Here is a 25,639-nt window from a genome sequence, read left to right on the forward strand (position 1 = left end):
CAAATAGTAAAACTGTTTTAACACAAACTCATGTAATTTTAAATTAATATAATTACAATTATTTCCTTCTTAGACACTCATTTATTCATCATTTTGTCATTAGCACTTAAATAGCATACCTACCACATATTAGGTGATTGACACATGACTGTTGAAAAAAATGAATTGCTGTTGTCCTCCCTATATTTAGGCAAACAAATTCTGTAAGCAATAGCAGTAGCAGAGAATACCATGTGGGACAGGTTTTCCACCCTGTAGTCTTTCTGAATCTACAAGTGGAAAATGAACAAGAGCTGAGATCAAAAAGGACAAAAGAAAGAAGACCAACAAAAGTCGGAAATAGTAAGGTCATGGAGTATCTGTTGGAAGTCAGAGACCTTTCTAGCTTTTTCTCTGCCACTTCTTGTTGGGTGATCTTGGGTAAATAATTCAGGTCCTCGAGATTTATTTTCCTCATATGTAAATGGAGATACAATTATTCAATTTATAAGAATGTTGTGAGGATTAAATATAGTGTTATCACCATTGCCTTGCACCGTGTCTAGCATATAAGAAGATCAGAATAGTTATTATTATGAATATTTTTTTTAATTTTTATTTATTTATGATAGTCAGAGAGAGAGAGAGAGAGAGAGAGAGAGAGAGGCAGAGACACAGGCAGAGGGAGAAGCAGGCTCCATGCACCGGGAGCCCGATGTGGGATTCGATCCCGGGTCTCCAGGATCGCGCCCTGGGCCAAAGGCAGGCGCCAAACCGCTGCGCCACCCAGGGATCCCTATTATGAATATCTGAATTAAAGTAGCAAAAATAGTTTTTAGCTTAGTTACTTTACAATGAATATTTAAGGAGTCGTCTTTCATTTCTTTTCCTTGGTAAGTGGAATGCTTTCATTAACTTCTCTTGGATCCTCACTGATTTGCATTATGTCTCACTAATATAAGATGAAACCAACCATCACTGATTGCATTATGATTAACTTTGCTAGTTTGTCACTTTCAAAGAGTGAAGGATGACATGGCAATGATATTCCTTAATTAAACATTTCTCATTTATAAACTGGAAGGATATTATATCTCAATGAATTTAAATGTGTTTTGACCCAAAGAAGCTAATTCTCCTGTTCATGGATGTGAGCTGTTTCATACTGCATTTAGTCAGGGGTTATCAGGTCAGGGAGAATTATCACTTTCCTCAAAGGCAGACCAAGTAGTTATACAAAACGGCTTTATCTGTCTCTGTGGTCTGAATTACTTAGTCAATGACAAAGAAAAAAAAAAAGATGATAATTCACAGTAAAAACTGGGTAAAAACATCACCAAGGTAAAAATAACTAAATTATGCTATGAGCCTTCATTCTATAACCCTCCACATTTCCCTATTTTATTTCCCAAGAATAAATAGAATTATACCACTCTTATTGAAAAGGTCTGCCTTCTATTAGCTTAAACTTATGTTCATTGGAACATCTGCCTTACAAGTTTTGTTTCTAGAGTTACACGACCCCAGATACTGAACAAAATATCTAAAAAGAAATCTGAAACACTTTATTCACTCCTACTCATTGGATGTACTTTATCATCTATAAATACATGTATATCACATATAGAATACATTACAGGTCACCTATATACACAGATAGATATGACTTTCAGATATTTCTAATGTAGAAGAAAGTGGAAGAAATGTGGGTTTGCAGAGAGGAGTCAGTCCATGTGGATACATATTTTCCACCTAAATATGAGAACACTATTCTAGATACAGGTCAAGAGTCAATTCATTAAGACAAAACAAATTACTTTGGAAAAGAACACTTAAAAACTGAAGTACAATGTCAAAATAAAGAATAGTTCTCCTTTTATGTACACTGCATAGGAAAGTGGAATATGTTTGAATAGAAGAGTTCCTTAACTACTTAGATGCATTGATTAAACACATTGACACAGCCTCACTGTAAAGCTGAACTCTCCATAAATTTGTCAGATTCTGGTATGATGTTTGCAGATTCCTTCTATTTGTAGCTTTCATTTGTTGGAGTTAATTTCTATATATAAATAGATAAAACTAACAGGAGTAACAGAGTATGATGCCATGTGACTCTTCTATCAGAAGTCTGCATTGTTTCCAGAATCTTTTTCATCTACGAAAATGTAACACTGAGATATTAAGAGCCAATTGATTCAAATACCTAATGTGATACCATTCCAATCAAAGTACAATGAAAATGGAAAACCAGAAATCTTAAGTTTTAAAATTGTGCATTAAAATTGTCTACCAGAAACCAAATCATCTTGGGAAAAATGTACTTAATAAATGATATCTTTTAATGAGCGAAAGGATGTAACTGTTACTACATTTAAAAACTAAATCATACACCAAATTTAGATGGAGGTGGATAGGTAATCTAAACCTCAAAGTCTTGGACATAACTTGCTATGGCCTTTTTCATGCATCATGTATCTGATCTCATTGAGTGCTGCTCATCAGTCCAGCAGGGTTCTGATTGGGGCATTCAGGGTGTCCAGCATAATTAGGGCTTTGTCAAGTTAGATAACTATTTAAGAGTGCATGAGACTAATCCCATGAATTTATTCATCAACTTGGCTACACTGTCTGTGTTTAGTCTTTGGCCTCCATTTTATAGAGACTTAAATTTCTTTATTTTTCTATCATAAAATCGAAATACTTAAAAGAATATTGTGTTCCTCATTGTAACTTCACCTCCTTAGCACAGAAATCTATTTCCTGAAGCTTTTGACTAGACTGAAATCAGGAATTCCAGTACACTCACATTTAATAAGGATTTACTGCAGAATTTAATGTTGAATTAAGGTGTAATTTATCTAAAATTTACTGAGAAAACTATCAGAAGTTGGAAGACAAATGTAATGACCTCAGAGATAAGTTGTAACACACAGACTTAATTTTAAGGATTATATGTGATTACTTTGATATACACTGTAAGAAAGAAGTGACTTTTAAAAACCATGTAAGAAGAGATTTAACCTATCTCAACCTATCTAACAACAAGGGCTGCCTGCACCTCTGATTTTATTCATTGCAGCCATGAGTCTACTATTTGTCATTTCTAAATCGCTCCTGTCTGTCAGTAATAATTTAATCATATCCACAGAAATTAATTATTTAAGGATCATTATAAGAGAATTTGGGAAGAGACTGACATGTTCAAAAGGTCTTAACTATGAATCAGGCATTTGAGACTTTTCTAATGGAACCTCTGAAGGAACAGAAACAATACTCAATGTCAAGTCACACCAACGCTTCTTACAGAGAGAGTAGGGACTACAGGACAATATTAGTCATCCTCCCAAAATGATAAACAGTCGATATAAATGTAAATATTTAGGACTATGCTGTCCATTCCGCGAATGTCTTGTAAGTGGACAGCCAGTTTAAAGTACATTGTACATAAAGTACAGTTTAAAGGTATTGAAAGCCCAGTTTCTCAGCCTTCACACTGCATTCAGCATAGATAGGATGGACCTGCTCATCTCTCCTGAACAACCTCCACACCACTCTGCCACATTCCTGCTTCCAGTTACTTATCATCTGAGAATGGCCTCTGACAGGACTTTTTTTTTTCTTTTTTTCTTTTCTTTTTTTTTTTTTTTTTTTTTTTTTTTTGGTATTGGGGTGGCTCCTCACTAAGTAAGGTCTGTCTCTTGCTCAGCAATCTCTATCTTTAGTCCCACACAGTGGGAGTAGGTTTAAATTTTATTTTGGTGGAAAAGACCATTCTGCATTACTCTGCTCAAATAAGCCCTTATATTTAGCAATCCAACCCTCACCCTTTTGTTCAAGTTTATTATGCTTCAGCTTTCTTAAGGCAATTGTTTTATATCAATAATAGACATAAATACTCTCTTCCTAGCCCCCTCCAACACACCATCTCCAAAACAGTGAACATCTCACCTGTTAGCTATCCCCTTTCTTCTGCAAATTTTAGTGATCACCTGCATTACATTCTGGAAATAGTTCTGTGTCCTTAGCTACAAGATGGTGAAAATTTAGGGCTTACAGTTTCTTGGTTTAGACAGCCTGAGTTGGACAGAGAGAGAGTCTTTTTTCCAGGGTAAGTTGGCCTAAGTAGCCAGGAAGGAAAAATCAGAGTTTTTTCAAATACCTTTAATGCTTCACAAGGAGATAGGGGAAATATTGAGAAGAAAACAAGAACAACAGGAGAGAAATATTAAAGAAATACAGGAAGAGAGGAGAACCTCTCAAGTAAAAAAAAAAAATCCTAATACATTTAACATTTGAAGAATTGTGTAAAATGAGCACTGGGTGTTATAGGTAAGTAATGAATCACTAAATTCTACTCCTGAAACCAGTATCACACTATACGTTAACTAAAATTTAAACATATACTTGAAACAAAAAAATTGTGTAATATTTTTTTGACCCAGAAATACATTTTCCCCAATTTTATAAAGGGATATCATGCAATAGGACAACATTGGTTCATGTTCAATGATTATACATATCTTTCTTCTGAGTGTAAAAATATGTCCTTGGCAAATATAATTGTGGATCTCTTTTCACATTTTATGCAGAACGTTCAGCTTTGATTTTAAATACTTCCTTCTTTCTGGCACTACAAGATGTTCCAGGCTCATCTTGTTTATTTCTTACTTCAATCTTACAAGCAGCAATTTCTTCAAAGGGTCCTGGAGACTTGTATTGGAAAAGGCCTTAGGAAGCCAGATTAGGACAAACTGATCCTGGAGTGTTGTTGCTTCAAGAAATTTATATGAGTATACTAATTCACATATATGCTTGTAACTATATAAAGACTTCTATGTGTAACCATGAGTATATATATATATATATATATATATATATATATATATATATATATCTTTTAAGCTAATTGCGACTTCATACTGATGTTTTTTACCATCTTCCATTACCACATAGATCATTCTAGTTCCCTCTCCTTTTTATCTCTTACCTCCCACTCCATCAGTGAGACACCTGGCTCTATCCTTTGTCAAACATTTACTTAACTGTTCAATTTCATTCTAAGTATATAATGATACCAAACTGTTTCAGCATACCCCTACTGGGAAGCTTTATCAGCTAGGATATAGGTTTATGTATAGATTCATGTGCCTTTAATTTTATAGACTCCACTCATTTCCAGAGTTACATGGGTCAGCCTCTTTTCCACCACTCCCCTCAGGGAGACTGTTTTATCTATTTCTAACACAGTTAGATTCTCTAGTCACAGCTGGTGTCCTTTCCTGGGATCTCCTGACCTCCTAAAGGATTTTTTCAATTTGCATACATCAAGGTTCACTCTTTATGCTATAAAGTTTTACAGGTTTTGACAAATTTTTTTTTTTAATTTTTATTTATTTATGATAGTCACAGAGAGAGAGAGAGGCGCAGAGACACAGGCAGAGGGAGAAGCAGGCTCCACGCACCAGGAGCCCGATGTGGGACTCGATCCCGGGTCTCCAGGATCGCGCCCCGGGTCAAAGGCAGGCACCAAACCGCTGCGCCACCCAGGGATCCTGGTTTTGACAAATTCATAGTGTCATACATCCATCATCACGGTATCACACAATATAATTTCACCACCCTGAAAAGGGCTCTGAGCATCATCCATCCAACCTTGTTTCCGAGCCTCCAGTCATTACAGATCATTTAAATATATCAAGTTGCCTTTTCTGGAATATCATATAATTTGAATTATACAGCACGTAGCCTTTACAGACAGGGCTCTTTCACTTAGCTATGATTTTATATTAACCTGTGTACCTAAGGTGAATATAATTTTTTCCCCATCTGCACAGGTGATGTGTAGATTCTCTACTGAAGCTGACATACGTCAGATGGCCTGGAAGGAGCTACACCAGCTATAATCGGTATCTGGTAGTATTTCTAAGAGTTGTTCAAAATTAGCAGCCATCTCTAAGAAACTTTAGAGGAGAAGGAGGGAAGAAGAATAAGTGAAAGAAAGAGAAATAGAGACAGAGAGACTGAGATACGGATTCAACTTAAATATTAAAAGATGGGTTGTATAATCCAAATACCCCAAGTCTCATCAGACTGCATAAATTGTTTTACTGTTCTGTTAGTACATCAGAGTGAAAATACTCCCAGGCCTGACTGTGTTCGCATGCTTGTTCTTTAACTTAAAAGCTACCAATGAGCAGTAGCAGAAAAATTATTCCCACTGTATTGCCATCTTTAACTAAAATATATTAACACTGTGTAGTGGGGAAAATAAAGTGAATGGGTGGAAGAAGGCTGCCACTAGTGTGGTATGAACTTTTCTACAGTTCTGGGTCTTCCCAGGAAGGGTGATACCCATTATCTATCTAGCCACATATATCTAGCCACAAACATGCACAGAGCCTCATCATAAGTATTACTTCATAACAATCTTTTTATGTTTGAAGACAGTGGCATTTTTGCTCCTATTCCTGAAAATCACACAAAAGCAATAAAGAGAATGAGAAATAATAAAAATTAACTGTATTTTGACACAATCAAGGGAATTATAAAAATCACAAAGAAGGAAATATGTGTTATGGTTACACAAAGAAGGAAATAGGTGTTATGGTTACACAAAATCAATGAAGACTGATTAGGGGAAGGATAAATGGAAGCAGAGGGAGAAAGCTGTGGTTTCAGATCATCGAAAATGCCAGAAAGTACATTTCTTAAAGATGAGGCACATACCCTAAGGGTTGTAAAACTAAATTCTCCCTGCAGGAAGAGAATGCACAAGTTGGCCACAGGACATTTTCTAGAATAACTTCTGTTCTAAAAAGTAAGTATGAGAAATCATTCAGCAAATCAATACTTATAAGGAAGCATTCTGTCTCTGAACCAGTGAGGGAGGAAAGAAACTTTGCATTGTTTAAATTCTGATAGGTCTCCTGATTTCATTGGTGAGACAGTGAAAGGCATTCACACAGCGGTCCCTGGGTGGCGCAGTGGTTTGGCGCCTGCCTTTGGCCCAGGGCGCGACCCTGGAGACCCGGGATCAAATCCCACGTCAGGCTCCCGGTGCATGGAGCCTGCTTCTCCCTCTGCCTGTGTCTCTGCGCCTCTCTCTCTCTCTCTCTCTCTCTCTCTCTCTCTCTCTCTCTCTCTCTCTCATAAATAAAAATTAAAAAAAGGCATTCACACAAAACTAAGTTTTAAAGAAAATTCTTTCTAGATCAATACATAACCTTGATTCCTCCTACATATAAACCACAGGCCAAAACTGGGGGGAAAATTGTGCTCCATCACAGATGAGAGATTTTAAAATACATGTACTATTGTAAGATCAGTATAAAAATAATACAAGAAAATTAGATAGAGCAGCCAACCAACTAGAATATACTGATGAGAAAATACAGTAATGGAATAGATAATATCTTTTATCAAATATTTCACCATGAATATTAATAAAAACTAATTACTACTTTAGTCATCTATATGAAAAGATTAAAAAAAATACCTATGGAGAAAATGACAGAAAAACTTATAAAGCCTAGAATGAAGTAGGAAAAAATTTACTAGGTAAATAAAGGAAAAATTAAAAGAATACAAAGAAAATTGATATTCCTTGAAAAATGGTAAGATACATAGACAATATAATAATTGAATAAAATATATGTAAAAATTAAATATCTGATGAAAAGTATCCAAAAACAAACCAACATCAATTTAGTGTCAGGAAATTATAAGGGCAGGTAAAAAATTAAGAAACATTTATGTAGGGCGGCTCAGTCCATTAAGTGCCTGACTCTTGATTTTGGTTCAGGTCATGATCTCAGTGTTAAGAGATCAAGCACTCCCATCGGGATCCACACTGAGCATGGGGACTGCTTAGGGATTCTCTTCTTTCCTCTAAGACTCCCTCTCTACCCTGCTCATGCACTCTCTCTCTCTTAAAAAATAATTTATTCGGGGATCCCTGGGTGGCTCAGTGATTTAGCGCCTGCCTTCAGCCCAGGGCGTGATTCTGGAGTCCCGGGATCGATTCCCACATTGGGCTCCATGCATGGAGCCTGCTTCTCCCTCTGCCTGTGTCTCTGCCTCTCTCTCTCTCTCTCTCTCTCTCTCTCTCTCTCTCTCTCTCTCTGTGTGTGTGTGTCTAATGGATAAATAAATAAAATCTTAAAAAAAAGAATTTATTCAAAACACCTCCTAAATCTCTGTAACAGTAAGATTCTGTAGCACTTGAGCCACTGTGGGCTAGCCCCTGCCCCATGCCAGCATGACAAGTTTCACCAGGATGGGTGGGGCTAAGAAGATAGTTACCTTCCTTCCTCTCAGCTCCCAGGCCAGGACTGAGATCTCTCCCCAGAAAGAGAAGACTTCATCATTATTTCTTGCACTCTCTCCCAGTTCTTTTTGTAGAGGCTACATTCCAATAAAGTGCAGTAGAGAGTTAAGGGTTCGTCTTTTCCACCCAGCCTCTATTCATAGGGTGAAGGCTCTGCACTAGACAAAGCACACCAGAAATAATGAGAACCAGATCACTCTCACCCCAGCTGAGTTATGGGGCAGAGGTTCTAAGCTTGGAAAGGCAAGCCAGAAAGAGTAGACGCTATCACTGCATTCAATGTTTTGCTCATAAAGCATGATGTCCACTCAAGACAAATAAGTCATTCAATGTTCCTGTCTCTACTTGTGAAACAGTGGGCAGAAATTATGCCTGGGAGAGCAGCAGCCAGGAGAACAGAGAACTCCAACGTTTTCCACAACAACTGATTTAAGTCCAACGGAAACTTGGCTGGGATTTTAAATGGCTATTGGGTATTGTTTTTGCTTTGTTTTTGTTTTTTTGCTTTTTTTAAAAAAAATCTCTTAGAACATAGGGAAATTCAAGCCTAAGGGAACTTGCAAAAACAAGGAGATGAAGGGTTTGTTATGTTAGGTAATATAAATCCTTAAAATACAGGCATAGAGTAGCTTAGTATAAAAGAATTCACACTTATTCCACCCTTCTGTTCAATCATATTTAACAAATAACTTTCATTCTCAAGATCATCTCATGGTCCAGAAGACTCTTGGAAGCTCCTGCCATCAGGTCTACATCTCAGATGGAAGGAATAAATAAAAAGGTAAAGGGCAGAGGCCCTATGAATTAGCTCCTTTAAAGCAAACATCACTGCAGGCCCAGAATTACATCTCATTGACTATTATTTAGTAATATGGCCAAACTTTGCTTCACAGGAGCAAGGGAAGTAGTATTTATATCACTGGGAGCATGTCAACTCAAACAAGGAATAAATTCAAGTATATAGAGAGAGCATTTCAAAACAATTCAAAAGAGCCAAATGATTCAATTTTTAAAATGAACAAATGATATCAACAGTTGACAGAAAAATACAAAGATTTGGCTTTTAAACATAAGAACATGCTTAAATTAACTTCAAAGAAAATAGAAATGCAAATTTAAACTATAATGAAGTATTGTCTTATAAGATTGGTCATAATAAAAAAGATTGATGTTTTTAAAAAATGGGTTGTCAAAGAAGATATGCAAATGGGCAATAGATACGTGAAAAGATGCTCAACATCAAAAATTATCAGGGAAATGCAAATCCAAACCACAGAGAAGTATCAGTCCTCAACATAAAATGGCTATCACCCAAACGACAAGAAATAACAAGTGTTCATGAGGATGTGAAGAAAAGGAAACCCTCGTGCATTTGAGGTGGGAATGTGTACAGCCACTGAGGAAAACAGTATGGAGGTTTCTCGAAAAATTAAAAGTGGAACTACCATATGCTCCAGTAATTCCACTTCTAGGAATGTATCTGAAGGGAAAAAAAATACTATCTTGAAAAGATATCGCCCATGATCACTGCCATTATTCACTATGCCAAGATACGAAAACAACCTAGGTGTCCATCAATAAATGAATGGATAGAAGGAGGGGCAAGATGGCAGAGGAGTCAGGTCCCCAAATCGCCTGTCCCCACCAAATTACCTAGATAACCTTCAAATCATCCTGAAAATCTACGAAATCGGCCTGAGATTTAAAGAGACCAGCTGGAACGCTACAGTGAGAAGAGTCCGCGCTTCTATCAAGGTAGGAAGACGGGGAAAAAGAAATAAAGAAACAAAAGGCCTCCGAGGGGGAGGGGCCCCGCGAGGAGCCGGGCTGAGGCCGGGGCGAGTGTCCCCAGGACAGGAGAGCCCCGTCCCGGAGGAGCAGGAGCTGCACCAACCTTCCCGGGCGGGCGGAAAGGGGCTCGCAGGGAGTTGGAGCAGGACCCAGGAGGGCGGGGATGCCCTCGGGCTCCCGGGGACACTAACAGACACCTGCGCCCCGGAGAGTGCCCCGAGCTCCCTAAGGGCTGCAGCGCGCACGGCGGGACCCGGAGCAGCTCGGAGGGGCTCGGGCGGCGGCTCCGCGGAGGGGGCTGCGGGGCGGGAGCGCGAATCCACCAGCGCAGGCCCCGGAGCACAGGGCGCCGGGACACAGCCCAGGATCCGGCCTCCCCCGGGACAGGCAGAGGCCGGGAGGGCCCAGGACAGCGAGGACGCTCCCTCCCGGAGCTGAGCAGATCAGCGGCCCCGCCCCGGAGCCTCCAGGCCCTGCAGACGGAGAGCCCCGTAGTTACTGCGGGAGCTGAATCCAGGCTTCCAGAGTTGCCATAGCAACTGCGGCTGTTCCTCCTGGGGACTCACGGGGTAAACAACCCCCACTGAGCCCTGCACCATGCAGGGGCAGAGCAGCTCCCCCAAGAAAATCAGCACAACAGGCCCCGCCCCCAGAAGACCAACTAGACGGACAAGTTCCAGGGTAAGTCAAGGGACTTAAAGTCTACAGATTCAGAAGATACTCCCCCGTGTTTTTTTTTTCTTTTTTTTGCTTTTTGTTTTTCTTTTTTTCTTTTCTTTTCTTTTCTTTTTTTTTTTTGCGTTTTGATTTGTTTCCTTCCCCCACCTTTTTTTCCTTTCTTTCTTTTTCTGTCTCTTTTTCTTTTTTCTTCCTTTTTTTCTTTTTTCTTTTTCTCTTTTCTTTCCTTCTTTCTCTCCTCGCTTTTTCTCCTTTTCCCAATACAACTTGCTTTTGGCCACTCTGCACTGAGCAAAATGACTAGAAGGAAAACCTCACTTCAAAAAAAAGAATCAGAAACAGTCCAGTCTCCCACAGAGTTACAAAATCTGGATTACAATTCAATGTCAGAAAGCCAATTGAGAAGCACTATTATACAGCTTCTGGTGGCTCTAGAAAAAAGCATAAAGGACTCAAGAGACCATGACTGCAGAATTTAGATCTAATCAGGCAGAAATTAAAAATCAATTGAATGAGATGCAATCCAAACTAGACGTCCTAACGACAAGGGTTACGAGGTGGAAGAACGAGTGAGTGACACAGAAGACAAGTTAATGGCAAAGAGGGAAACTGAGGAAAAAAGAGACAAACAATTAAAAGACCATGAAGATAGATTAAGGGAAATAAACGACAGCCTGAGGAAGAAAAACCAACGTATTACTGGGGTTCCCGAGGGCGCTGAAAGGGACAGAGGGCCAGAATATGTATTTGAACAAATCATAGCTGAAAACTTTCCTAATCTGGGAAAGGAAAGAGGCATTCAGATCCAGGAGATAGAGAGATCACCCCCTAAAATCAATAAAAACTGTTCAACACCTCAACATTTAACAGTTAAGCTTGCAAATTCCAAAGATAAAGAGAAGATCCTTAAAGCAGCAAGAGACAAGAAATCCCTGACTTTTATGGGGAAGAGTATTAGGGTAACAGTAGACCTCTCCACAGAGACCTGGCAGGCCAGAAAGGGCTGGCAGGATATATTCAGGGTCCTAAACGAGAAGAACATGCAACCAAGAATACTTTATCCAGCAAGGCTCTCATTCAGAATGGAAGGAGAGATAAAGAGCTTCCAAGACAGGCAGGAACTGAAAGAATATGTGACCTCCAAACCAGCTCTGCAAGAAATTTTAAGGGGGACTCTTAAAATTCCCCTTTAAGAAGAAGTTCAGTGGAACAATCCACAAAAGCAAGGACTGAATAGATATCATGGTAACACTAAACTCATATCTCTCAATAGTAACTCTGAACGTGAATAGGCTTAATGACCCCACCAAAAGGCGCAGGGTTTCAGACTGGATAAAAAAGCAGGACCCATCTATTTGCTGTCTACAAGAGACTCATTTTAGACAGAAGGACACCTACAGCCTGAAAATAAAAGGTTGGAGAACCATTTACCATTCAAATGGTCCTCAAAAGAAAGCAGGGGTAGCCATATCAGCCTTATATCAGATGAACTAAAATTTACCCCGAAGACTATAGTGAGATGAGCATGAGAGATGAAGAGGGACACTATATCATACTTAAAGGATCTATCCAACAAGACGACTTAACAATCCTCAATATATACGCCCCGAATGTGGGAGCTGCCAAATATTTAAATCAATTAATAACCAAAGTGAAGAAATACTTAGATAATAATACACTTATACTTGGTGACTTCAATCTAGCTCTTTCTATACTCAATAGGTCTTCTAAGCACAACATCTCCAAAGAAACGAGAGCTTTAAATGATACACTGGACCAGATGGATTTCACAGATATCTACAGAACTTTACATCCAAACTCAACTGAATACACATTCTTCTCAAGTGCACATGGAACTTTCTCCAGAATAGACCACATACTGGGTCACAAATAGGGTCTGAACCGATACCAAAAGATTGGGATTGTCCCCTGCATATTCTCAGACCATAATGCCTTGAAATTAGAACTAAATCACAACAAGAAGTTTGGAAGGACCTCAAACACGTGGAGGTTAAGGACCATCCTGCTAAAAAGATGAAAGGGTCAACCAGGAAATTAAGGAAGAATTAAAAAGATTCATGGAAACTAATGAGAATGAAGATACAACCATTCAAAATCTTTGGGATCCAGCAAAAGCAGTCCTGAGGGGGAAATGCATCGCAATACAAGCATCCATTCAAAAACTGGAAAGAACTCAAATACAAAAGCTAACCTTACACATAAAGGAGCCAGAGAAAAAACAGCAAATAGATCCTACACCCAGCAAAAGAAGAGAGTTAATAAAGATTCGAGCAGAACTCAAGGAAATCGAGACCAGAAGAACTGTGGTACAGATCAACAAAACCAGGAGTTGGTTCTTTGAAAGAATTAATAAGACAGATAAACCATTAGCCAGCCTTATTAAAAAGAAGAAAGAGAAGACTCAAATTAATAAAATCATGAATGAGAAAGGAGAGATCACTACCAACACCAAGGAAATACAAACGATTTTAAAAACATATTATGAACAGCTCTACGCCAATAAATTAGGCAATCTAGAAGAAATGGACGCATTCCTGGAAAGCCACAAACTACCAAAACTGGAACAGGAAGAAATAGAAAACCTGAACAGGCCAATAACCAGGGAGGAAATTGAAGCAGTCATCAAAAACCTCCCAAGGCACAAAAGTCCAGGGCCAGATGGCTTCCCAGGGCAATTCTATCAAACGTTTAAAGAAGAAACCATACCTATTCTACTAAAGCTGTTTGGAAAGATAGAAAGAGATGGAGTACTTCCAAATTCGTTCTATGAGGCCAGCATCACCTTAATTCCAAAACCAGACAGAGACCCCACCAAAAAGGAGAATCATAGACCAATATCCCTGATGAACATGGATGCAAAAATTCTCAACAAGATACTAGCCAATAGGATCCAACTGTACATTAAGAAAATTATTCACCATGACCAAGTAGGATTTATCCCCAGGACACAAGGCTGGTTCAACACTCGTAAAACAATCAATGTGATTCATCATATCAGCAAGAGAAAAACCAAGAACCATATGATCCTCTCATTAGATGCAGAGAAAGCATTTGACAAAATACAGCCTCCATTCCTGATCAAAACTCTTCAGAGTGTAGGGATAGAGGGGACATTCCTCAACATCTTAAAAGCCATCTATGAGAAGCCCACAGCAAATATCATTCTCAATGGGGAAGCACTGGGAGCCTTTCCCCTAAGATCAGGAACAAGACAGGGATGTCCACTCTCACCACTGCTATTCAACATAGTACTACTGGAAGTCCTAGCCTCAGCAATCAGACAACAAAAAGACATTAAAGGCATTCAAATTGGCAAAGAAGTCAAACTCTCCCTCTTCGCTGATGACATGATACTCTACATAGGTGGGGGTGAATGGGTGACGGGCACTGGGTGGGGCATTTGACAGGATGAGCACTGGGTGTTATTCTGTATGTTGGTAAATTGAACACCAATAAAAAATTTATTAAAAATAAATAAATAAATAAAGAACAAATGGGGCAGCCTGGTGGCTCAGTGGTTTAACGCCACCTTCAGCCCACGGCTTGATCCCACTTGATCCCACTTCAGGCTGGAGCCTGCTTCTCCCTCTGTCTGTGTCTTTGCCTCTCTCTCTCTGTGTCTCTCATGAATAAATGAAATCCTAAAAAAAATAAATAAATGAATGGATAAAAAAATGTTGTACATATATACAAGAGAGTATTATTCAGCCATAAAAGAGAAGGAAATCTTGCCGTTTGTGAAACCATAAATAGACTTAGAAGGCATCCTGTTAAGTGAAATGAGACAGAAAAAGACAGAGACAAAGACAATTCCACACTTATATGTGGAATCATTAAAACAAACAACTCTTAATTATAGAGAATATAACAGTGGTTTGGGCAGGATGAAGGATGAGTGAAGGGGGTCAAAGGCATACATTTCTAGTTCTAAGATAATAAATCCCAGGGAAAATAATGTATAGCATTGTAGCTATCTCCAAGAAATTCTGTACTGTATATTTGAAGGTTGCCAAAAGATTAGACCTCAAAAGATTTTATCATAAAGTAACAAAATTTTTGATCATGTGCAGTGATGGATTTTTAACTAAACTTATTTTGGTGATCATTTCAGGCCTTTAGGCTCACACAGGACTACACCATGGGCTCTCCTGGGTCTCTAGCTTCCTGACTCCAGGGACTTCTCATCCTCCATAACCATGCAAGCCCATTCCTTATAATAAATCATATCCATATCTACATACATACAAATATATTGTTTCTCTGGAATATTCTAATGTAATTGTGCTTTTGAAAAATAAAATGATTTTAAACTACCAAGCCTATTTTAAAATTAGACTAGTAGACTTTATTCTATAGAATATTAACATGATACTATCAATTCCGATAGATCCTTGAAGAAATTATGCTTCAGAGGCCTGAATCCTTCCAATGATCATAAATTTTATATTATTTTTCTCTGCCTCATGAAAAAAAAGCAAAGTTAATTATGACTAGAGGCAAGTTATACTCAAATCTGCATTTACTCTCTTAAAAAACTGCAACACAAGTTGCAATCAGCACAACATGGAATGCTAAAGAAGTCTTATATATCCATCAAAGTGTTATGGCCTGTTGCTATTTTATACTTTCCCTAAAAATTAAACAAAACTGATGAAAACAACAAATGAAGAATCATTTGCCCACTGAGCCTACTGCTAAGAGAGGAATGGAGTTACTAACCAGATCTTGGCATTGCCCATAATTTATTCCTCACAAATGGTATAAAATGGATTAGAATTTTTTTTCTTCTCTTTCTTTCACAATGTATGTCTACCCCTGAAAATAGCAAAGGTAGGACTCAGATATGCAAGAGCTGAGTAAGATCAGAGCACTGTTTAAAATGGTTAGGACAGGGCAGCCCAGGTGGCTCAGTGGGCAGCCTGGGTGGCTCGGCGGTTTAGCTCTGCCTTTGGCCCAGGGCATGATCCTGGAGACCTGGGATCGAGTCCCACGTTTGGCTCCCTGTATGGAGCCTGCTTCTCCCTCTGCCTGTGTCTCTGCCTCTGTGTGTGTGTGTGTCTCTCATGAATAAATAAATAAAATCTTTTAAAAAATAAAATAAAATGGTTAGGACAGAAAAAAAAAGGGACTTTTTGAAAAATTCCTTTTTGCATATTTTTACCTCCCAGCATTCTGAAAGTCTTTTGCCTAAAGTCAGTTAATTAATTAAAACTTGAAAAAGTGAAGGGGGTTATCTCAATCCAGCAAAGTGTTGTAACAATATAGTTGTATTTTCTTTATGACATATTAGTTTATCTAATTCCTTAATCACTTCTTACCCTTTATTAAGTGACAAAATATGGAATTGGGAATTGGTGAATTTTGATAGGTAAAAGAGGTTGAGGATTAGCGGTGGGTGTAAATATATGCGAGAAATCTCATTTCTAGTCTATCTTAAATGACAGAAGATTATTTCTCAAGACTATATTGTCCACATGAGCTTTCCCTAAAAGTGGTTTTCTGTTAATGATCCAGGAATTCTAGCTCCTTCCATATGTTTCCTTTGTTTTCAAGGTGCAGCTTTCAGTGTTGCCACACACAAAGAGAATACCACAGAGGGCCACACGTAAGAGCTCGCCCTGGAAGTGAAGTAAGTTAACTTGCTCATATTCAGTTGGCTGGAACCCAATCATCCAGACACACCTAACTGCAAAGGAGGCTGGGATATGTAATCTAGAGGGAACAGGCTGGTTGTTGGGAGCACTCAGATGCAAGCACCAAGGCACCACAATCCGAACTGGTCTCCCTAAAGCAGAGAAGTGGAATGCTTTGGGTACCAGTGAGAGCTGGATAAAGAAGGAGAGCTAAAAAATGAAGTGGAGAAGCAAAACCTCAAAAGCAGACCATAGAAAAATTCTTCATTAAGACATGTTTTTAGTCAAACTGTAAAGATAAATGTATAAATTCTTTCTATTCCCCGCAAGGCACACCTATCAAGGCACAACGTAACATACTCTATACATGAAAGTGAGCTCAGAGATCCTTCCCCAGCATGCTTTTATATCTTCATTTAACTTTGAGAAACTGCTGTTACTTGGAGTTAGGTAGGTAAGTTACAAGAAAAGTTGATGAATGTACTGTTCTCAGGTGACTCTTGCACAAGATAATTTTAGAAGTTTCCACAAGAAAAATCAGATGGACTTTTGAAAAAAGGAAGTTGCCTTCAGAGAAACTAGAAATGTTCTAGGAGAAAGGGTTGAGATCATTTTTATTGAAGAAAAAGAACCCAAAAAACTTAAGTTAAAATAATGGAAGGGACAGTCTCTTCTCTCTGACTTTGTTATGGTGTATTTTTTAAAAAATAGTTCTTTGCTGGAAAGAAATCTCCAATGCTGCAGAAAAACATTTTTAACATATTTGAGGTTTTTTTCCCAGTGAACTTTTATTTTCTCAATGGTATGAATAACCTTTCTCGCTACTCAAAGAACTAAATTAGTTAGATGGTTTTTTAAAATATTATTACCATAAATATTCCAAAGAATATTCTTATTCTCATGATAATAAACTTTGATTAGAGAGGGAAAATCTAGAGAAAAAAAAGAAGAGCATCTAATAATAATAATTAACAACTTAACAATGCGAAAAAGGGCAATATTCTTTGACACAGAGGAGGATGCTTCATAATTAAAAGTCCAACCACTGAACCGATAGAGATTAAATTTTTATGCAACCACTTCTATCCTTTTATTTATTATAAATCATGAATACTAATGAGGAAACTCAATTCTTCATAAAAAAACATGAAATGTTAAGTTTAGCTTTTTTTTTTTTCCTCATTAAACTTTTGTTTTAATGGGTCTCAAAATTCTGTGACAGATTTTTGGTCAAGTTGTTTCCATTAAAAAGTACTGATTTTAAAAACTAATAACTTAAAACTGCCACACACGCACACACACAAAAAAAATGGTCCACAAAACATTCTCCTTTCCTTCTGAAGGTTTTACGATGCATTGTTATCATTAACCAGTCTTTTACTATTAAACTTAAATGGCCAATTGACACAAACAGTTCTGAGACCGGGGATCCCTGGGTGGCGCAGCGGTTTGGCGCCTGCCTTTGGCCCAGGGCGTGATCCTGGAGACCCGGGATCGAATCCCACATCAGGCTCCCAGTGCATGGAGCCTGCTTCTCCTTCTGCCTGTGTCTCTGCCTCTCTCTCTCTCTCTCTCTCTCTCTGTGACTATCATAAATTAAAAAAAAAAAACAGTTCTGAGACCATTCTTCCACCACTGATTAAGACTGGGGTGGCAGGTATTGGGGATAATATTCATTTAGCCTTCTGAGCTTTCTGGGCAGACTTGGTGACTTTGCCAGCTCCAGCTGCCTTCTTGTCTACTGCTTTGATGACACCCACAGCAACCGTCTGTCTCATGTCACGAACAGCAAAACGGCCCAGAGGAGGATAGTCAGAGAAGCTCTCAACACACATAGGTTTGCCAGGAACCATATCAACAATGGCTGCATCCCCAGATTTCGAGAACTTGGGGCCATCTTCCAGCTTCTTTCCAGAACGACGATCTATCTTTTCCTTCAGCTCAGCAAACTTGCAAGCAATGTGAGCTGTGTGACAATCCAGCAGAGGTGCATATCCAGCACTGATTTGGCCTGGATGGTTCAGGATAATCACCTGAGCTGTGAAGCCAGCTGCTTCCATTGGTGGGTCATTTTTGCTGTCACCAGCCACGTTGCCACGACGAACATCTTTGACAGATAGGTTCTTGACACTGAAGCCCACATTGTCCCCAGGAAGAGCCTCACTCAAAGCTTCATGGTGCATTTCAACAGACTTTACTTCAGTTGTAACATTGACTGGAGCAAAGGTGACCACCATACCAGGCTTAAGAACACCAGTCTCCACTCGACCCACTGGGACAGTACCAATACCACCAATTTTGTAGACGTCTTGGAGAGGCAGACGCAAGGGCTTACCAGTTGGACGAGTTGGTGGCAGAATGCAATCCAGGGCTTCAAGCAGTGTGGTTCCGCTGGCATTCCCATCTTTACGGGTGACTTTCCATCCCTTGAACCAAGGCATGTTAGCACTTGGCTCCAGCATGTTGTCACCATTCCAACCAGAAATTGGCACAGATGCTACTGTGTCGGGGTTGTAGCCAATTTTCTTAATGTAGGTGCTGACTTCCTTAACAATTTCCTCGTATCTCTTCTGGCTGTAGGGTGGTTCAGTGGAATCCATTTTGTTAACACCAACAATTAGTTGTTTTACACCCAGTGTGTAAACCAGAAGGGCATGCTCACAGGTCTGCACATTCTTGGAGATACCTGCTTCAAATTCACCAACACCAGCAGCAACAATCAGGACAGCACAGTCAGCCTGAGATGTGCCTGTAATCATGTTTTTGATAAAGTCTCTGTGTCCTGGGGCATCAATGATGGTCACATAATACTTGCTGGTCTCGAATTTCCACAGGGAGATATCAATGGTGATACCACGTTCACGTTCAGCTTTCAGTTTATCCAAGACCCAGGCATACTTGAAGGAGCCTTTTCCCATCTCAGCAGCCTCCTTCTCAAATTTTTCGATAGTTCTTTTGTCGATCCCACCACATTTGTAGATCAGATGGCCAGTAGTGGTAGACTTGCCCGAATCTACGTGTCCAATGACGATGATGTTGATGTGAGTCTTCTCCTTTCCCATTTTGGTTTAGGTTTAGCGGTGGTTTTCACGACACCTGTGTTCTGGTGGCAAATCCGTTGCGAAAAAAAAAAAAAAAGCTAAGTTTAGCTTGCTAATTAATTACATCTAAATTTTGGAGAGTTGTGGCAACTTGCAAAGATAAATTTATTATATTTTCCCTTTAAAATAAAAATGGTGAAATTTAATAAAGATATAACTTGTAAAGGTTTTGTTATAAAGTGACAGATCCTATTAGAAAGGGTGTGTGAAATGCCCAGGCATTTATAAACCCAAACCCAGATGAATTTTTTATTTCAGAACTGGGGCACAGGCAATATCAAGCCATTGGGGAAGTTAACTCAGCTCGCTGTGTGTATATATATACACCTGAACTGCAGCAGAAATGTATTTCCCTAATACTACCTACTTCACCTACTTTGCTGGTGGCCCTAAAGCCACTAGTAAGTCTGATGATATTTGGGAGACAGGAGCCCATTCCCCCTTGGCTCAAAAGGACAAAAGGATTTATATTTATATTTATATTTATTTATTATTTTTTTTTTTTGGAAATTCTGGCAGAGATGATTTACAAGGAGCTTTATTCCAGTGGCTGAATGAGTGTCCAAAGCCCAACCTTGAGAGTCCCAAGGTTAGGAACAGAAAGCCGTGGCTTCCAATGATCTGTGATAGCTTTAGAAGTCAACATCACTCATTCCCCTTCCTCACAAGATGCCAAGAAGGAAGTGAAAAAGTACTTAACTTCTTTCTGTACACCAAGAACATAAGGAGCTGGGAAAGCAGAAAAGTTTCCAGTAATTGCCACAATGAACACTTGGGAACCTGCCTACTCATATACCTGTAGCCTGTCCTGACAAAGTCATCTTCAGTTCCTGGTTAGGATGCTACCTCTTCGGGCACTCCAGCACCTGAATCTGAGCCCCAGGGAGCCACAAGAGAAAAACAGCAGTACATCCCTAGGTACTCAGGAGTCTACAGAATAAATAAAATCAATCAGCGCACTAAGTAGAGGTTTTGGATGATCCAGACAAGAACTTTTATTTTAAAGGTGGGAGATGCATTTAAGAAAATTCAAGTATACAGGAGGATGTCTGGGTGGCTCAGTTGGTTAAGCATCTGCCTTTGGCTCAGATCAGGATCTCAAGGTCCTGGATGGAGCCCCATGTCAGGCTCAGTGGGGAGCCTGCTTCTCCCTTTCCCCATGGCTCTCCCCCTGCTCATGTGCTCTCTCTCACTCTAATGAATAGAATATTCTTTTTAATTAAAAAACAAGTGAAAAATTCAAGTATACAATGATCACACAGGAAAAAAAAGCTTTTCTGGGTCTTGGGAGAACATGAATTCCCAAATGATTAAAAAAATTAAAGAAGAGCAAAATACCTTCCTGGACAACTTTGGATTGTAAAATCCAAAAATATATATATAGTGAATAGAGAAATCCAGATATAGTAACCAAGAGAGAAAAGATAAACAGTTGAGAGAATAAACCCAGGAGACCTAGCATATAGATGTAGCAGTGAGAGACACAAAAGCTGGAAGAGAGTCAATATTGCAGGAAAAAGTATGAGGAGCTTCAAAATTAACAAGAAAAAGCATGTCATCAATAAAATCAACAATGCTGAGAAAAAGTCAACAAAAAAGTGCAATGTAAAATAACAGAGCAAACTCACAGTAAGAAAAGAGAAAGCATACCAGTCATTATCCTGAAAGTGAGGCATCTCATGTCTCCAATTAAAATATAGAGATTATCAGATTATGTTTACAAGAAACATTTAAAATACAGAAACAGAAAATGCAAGTAGGAAGAAAGGAAGCATCAAACAAGGTAGAATTTAAGGGTCAAAGAGCTGAAGATGAAACCGAAAACTAATTAATTAGAAAATTCGCAATTTATGAAAAAAGGCAACATATTCATAAAACTGTGCATTCTAAAAGGAGCAGCAGATAGATAGGTAGAGCAAAGGCTATCAAAAATGCAAAAAAAAAAGAAAAAATTTTTTATTAAAATTAGAGTAGGAAACTTAAATACCCCTCTTCCTGTCTTGGATGTAGCTAGAAGGCAAAAATCAGCAAAAGTAGTTATGATCTGAGTGTCTGTGTCTCCCAAGTTTCTTACGTTGAAATCCTAACACCCATATTGATAGTATTAGGAGAGACTTTAGGGAGAGACTAGTTCATGAGGGTGGAGCCTTGTAAATGAGATTAATGCCCTTATGAAAGAGTCCAAGGGAGCTCCTTCTCCTCCCACCCTATGAGAGGACACAGAGAGGCTGGCAATGTGCAATCCAGAAAGGGGTCTGTCACCTGACCTCCTGGCACTCTGAAGTCCAGTTTCTAGTCTCCGGTATTGCCAGAAACAACTTGCTATTGTTCATAAGCCACCAGGTCAATATTTTGTTATAAGAGCTAGAACTTCTTAAGGAAAGGATAAATAAGAATTGAACTCAAAAATCCAATGACCTCAAACACACACCCATATCCATGCATGAATATGAAAACTTACGGCCCTCTAATAGAGAACAAGTGTGTTTTTTCCCTATGTTTATCCAACATGAAAATATGTAACCATCTCCTTGGACATATAGAAACTACACAACTTAAAAAGTAGAAAATTAACACACCAGATTCTCTGATCAAAATCCAATAAATGAGAATAATAAAAAAGGATAGACCTTCTCAATTCATTAGCAATTAAGAAACAAACCCCTGAATAATTCACACATCAAAGAAAAAATCAATAGAAAATTGCAAAACATCTTTAAGACATTGAAAAGATAATACTTCACACTGATAACTTACGCTACATAGTAAAAACTGTGCTCAGAAAATAGGCATTTAATTACTTCAACATTAAAGAAGATTAAAAACAGCAGAATTTACATAAATGTCAGTAAGAAAAAGCAACATAATTTAAAGAAATGATGAAATTAATAAAGATAAAAGCTGAAAATTAATAAAGCAAAAAATAACCAAAATTAATTTACAATATTCTAAAGGTGGTCCTCTGTAATGATGAAGTTGTTAACTTTCTTTCTCCAACAAGAGAGAAAAGGAGAAGGTGAGAGAACAAGAGAAAGATACAAAATTAAAAAGAAAGGAAGTACAATTAAAGGAAGGAAGTAAAATTAAAGTAATATTTGCCACTCTGTGGCAAGGTTTCTTTGAAAAGTCAGAAGAAATTATTTCCTTACAAAAATCTAAGTGGCCCAAATTGAAAATCCCAAGAAATGGAAAACATGAACATTTAAAAAACTGTTGTTTTTTTTCTATTAAATTACACAGAGCTTTTTAACAGAAAAATAACAGGGCCTACTACTCAAACAGCTCTGGCTTTGGGAATTTACAGGTGGCCTGTTAACAGAGTTGGTCCTGTAAACATGCAGTATTCAGTATAACTGAAAATGTGAAAGCCACCATCCCCAGCATTCCAGAGAGAGCCAAGGGCTCAAAGTCTTTGAGAGAAATCACAGTTAAATGTGTAGTTTAAACAAGCGCAAAGTAAGCGCCAACTGGAAATGCCCAGGTCATAATTTCTGTACATGTGCTTCACGTATGTTTTTCTGAGACTAAGGGACTATTCAATTGATAGTCCAGATGGTGATTGATTTAATTTAAAATGAACTTACGGGCAGCTCTGGTGGCTCAGTGGTTTAGCGCCGCCTTCAGCCCAGGGCATAATCCTGGAGACCTGAGATCAAGTCCCACATCAGGCTCCCTGCATGGAGCCTGCTTCTTCCTCTGCCTGTGTCTCTGCCTCTCTGTGTCTCTCATGAATAAATAAATAAAATCTTTAAAAAAAAATAAAATAAAATAAAATAAAATGAACTTACTTTAATGCTGGTGGGAGAGAATTTTCCTCATCCCACAAAGCTGACTGATTTACTTAGTTTCTAACATGTTAATATTTCTCTCTGCTATGCTTAGGCCTCAGCTCAATAGAGCTGTAGGCCATTCACTAAAGAATATGAATACTACTATTCATTACGGAAATGAAATAATCAAGCACAGCATGCAAATTTTAAACCTATAATACTAGATTGGCACCTTGTTTGAAAAAGCAACAGTATTTATAAAGTGTATTTTCTCTTACTAAGAACCTAACTGAAATAGCTATTCAGTGCCTCCAACTCACTGAGCAGCCATTACATTGGTAATAGTTCAACACTATAACTGATGAAAGTGCATGGTCTTTATTACCTCTTGAATAATACATTCAAGGCAAAGAAAACAAATTTTAAATTCTTGCAAAGAAAATGCAGCCCCCATATTCAGGAATACCAACACATAAGAGCCTATGTTTTGATTGATCTGTTATCAAATCCAATTTTGGTACATACTTGCTTATGTTTATCTCTACTATTTAAAATACATCTCATTTATCATAGGCATATATATTTTTAAGTGTTAACCAGCTTGGCATTGATATTTTTCTGTAATATCTATATTATAAAACACATAAACCAAAACAAAAATTTTAAGGTATAATGACAAAAATAAACCCTGGAACTTCAAGGCCTTGACATGCTCACATATCCCATACTGAAGACCGCATTCCTTGAAAAATGAAGGGAAAATATTCCCCCTGATAGAAAATCTTGAGTATACCCATGAGGAAGAGTTCTCTAAGCAAATATGTCCTTGATAGAAATAAGCTTACAGGTTTCCTAGGAAAATATCCCAGTCTTAATTTTAGCTGAACTAAAGGGAACACCATGAGAGTCAGCGTCTCTAAAAACAAAACAAAACAAAGGAAGAAAGAAAAAGATCTTTTTTCTTAAGAAGAAATACTATCTAGTTTCAGCTATCTTTCACTTATTTCAGAGGTGGGAAATTTCTGGATTCTAGATAAGAAGGTCAAGCTCAGCAGAAGAAATTTTATACACTTATATAAATATTCTTAGTTTGTACCTGTTATGTATCTGAAATAGACCTAAATTATTAGTTAAATAATACAGTACATTTCAGTGTGATGGAGTGAAAATATATCTTTTAATTGTCTCTTTCCAGTGTATGGCTTACCAACATATGCTGTCCAATTTAGGATATTTTAAAGTGCCACAGGCAGCAGTGCTTTTCAGCAGGCAACTGACTATAAAGAAATGGGATGCAGAAAGAAAAATTTGTCTAGACATAAAGACTGGCCAATGCTGGCCTCAATACAAAGAAGGCAGTGGAATGGAAGAGAGGGGAAGATACTAGAAAGTGTGATGGTGTATGTTACTGAAATTTTTCTTCTCTTTACTTTTCTACTCTGTCTACAATCACCACGTCTTAATTATTAAAAAAAAGAATACATTTTAAAAAAAAGTCGTTCTAAAATTAATATACTTAATTTAAAATTTAATTATAAATCTACTTTCACCTATTACCAATGTTTCTTTTCTATCAATGCCTTTGTTTACATTTCAGATCTTCTGTGTTGGACACATTAATTGTATGAATCTATGTTCATCCATGTGCTACCATTATTACAATTCAATTATTAAACGGTATTCTGTTGTTCTTCAGGCTCAGAAGTGGGAATTACCTATATACATTAGTTTTGTAAGATTCTAGACCCTGAAAATTTCACTGTGAATCCATATTGTTCCATGAAGTCTACTGAATTATTATTATTATTATTTTGGTTCAGTCTGAATCAACCATTTCTTGTGCATGAACTCCCCATGCAAAAGTTATGTGTCCAATGTGGGAAAAAATTCTATTGTAAAGATGAAAGAAAATTAGTCTTACACAAACATGCAAAAACAATATTGTTTCCAGTTGTGATGGAACAGCTTTTAATCCACATCTTAATATGCATATACACAAAACAGTTAATTATTTTAATGATTAATGGAAGTAAAACTGGTATTTTCCTCATACTAGTCCTCACTTTTATTGTTTCATTAAAAGTTATGTCCATACCCTTAATTCAGTTATTTGAAAGAGATGGACAAGTAAATAAGAATGACAAGTTATGGTGGTTTCTAAAAGTACTAGAGAAGTTCAAAGGGAAAGCAATAAATTCTATGCATAGGTAAGATGCTTGGTACAATTCAAAGAGAGAGGGTGATCTGGGTGAGTCTAGCAAGATGAAAGGAAATGGTGTTGTCTCTTATGAGCTTCATAATAACTTCATGTCGTAGGTTCCACTGAGTTCAAACAGC

General features: G+C 38.0%; 1 pseudogene; it reads right to left on the minus strand.

Annotated features, from left to right (window-relative positions):
• LOC129494629 (cytohesin-3-like) overlaps positions 1 to 25,639 on the minus strand; it is an 87,507-nt pseudogene that overhangs the window by 24,783 nt on the left and 37,085 nt on the right.

This window comes from Nyctereutes procyonoides, unplaced genomic scaffold, assembly GCF_905146905.1.
Source record: "Nyctereutes procyonoides isolate TBG_1078 unplaced genomic scaffold, NYPRO_anot_genome, whole genome shotgun sequence".
Classification (NCBI taxonomy): domain Eukaryota; kingdom Metazoa; phylum Chordata; class Mammalia; order Carnivora; family Canidae; genus Nyctereutes; species Nyctereutes procyonoides.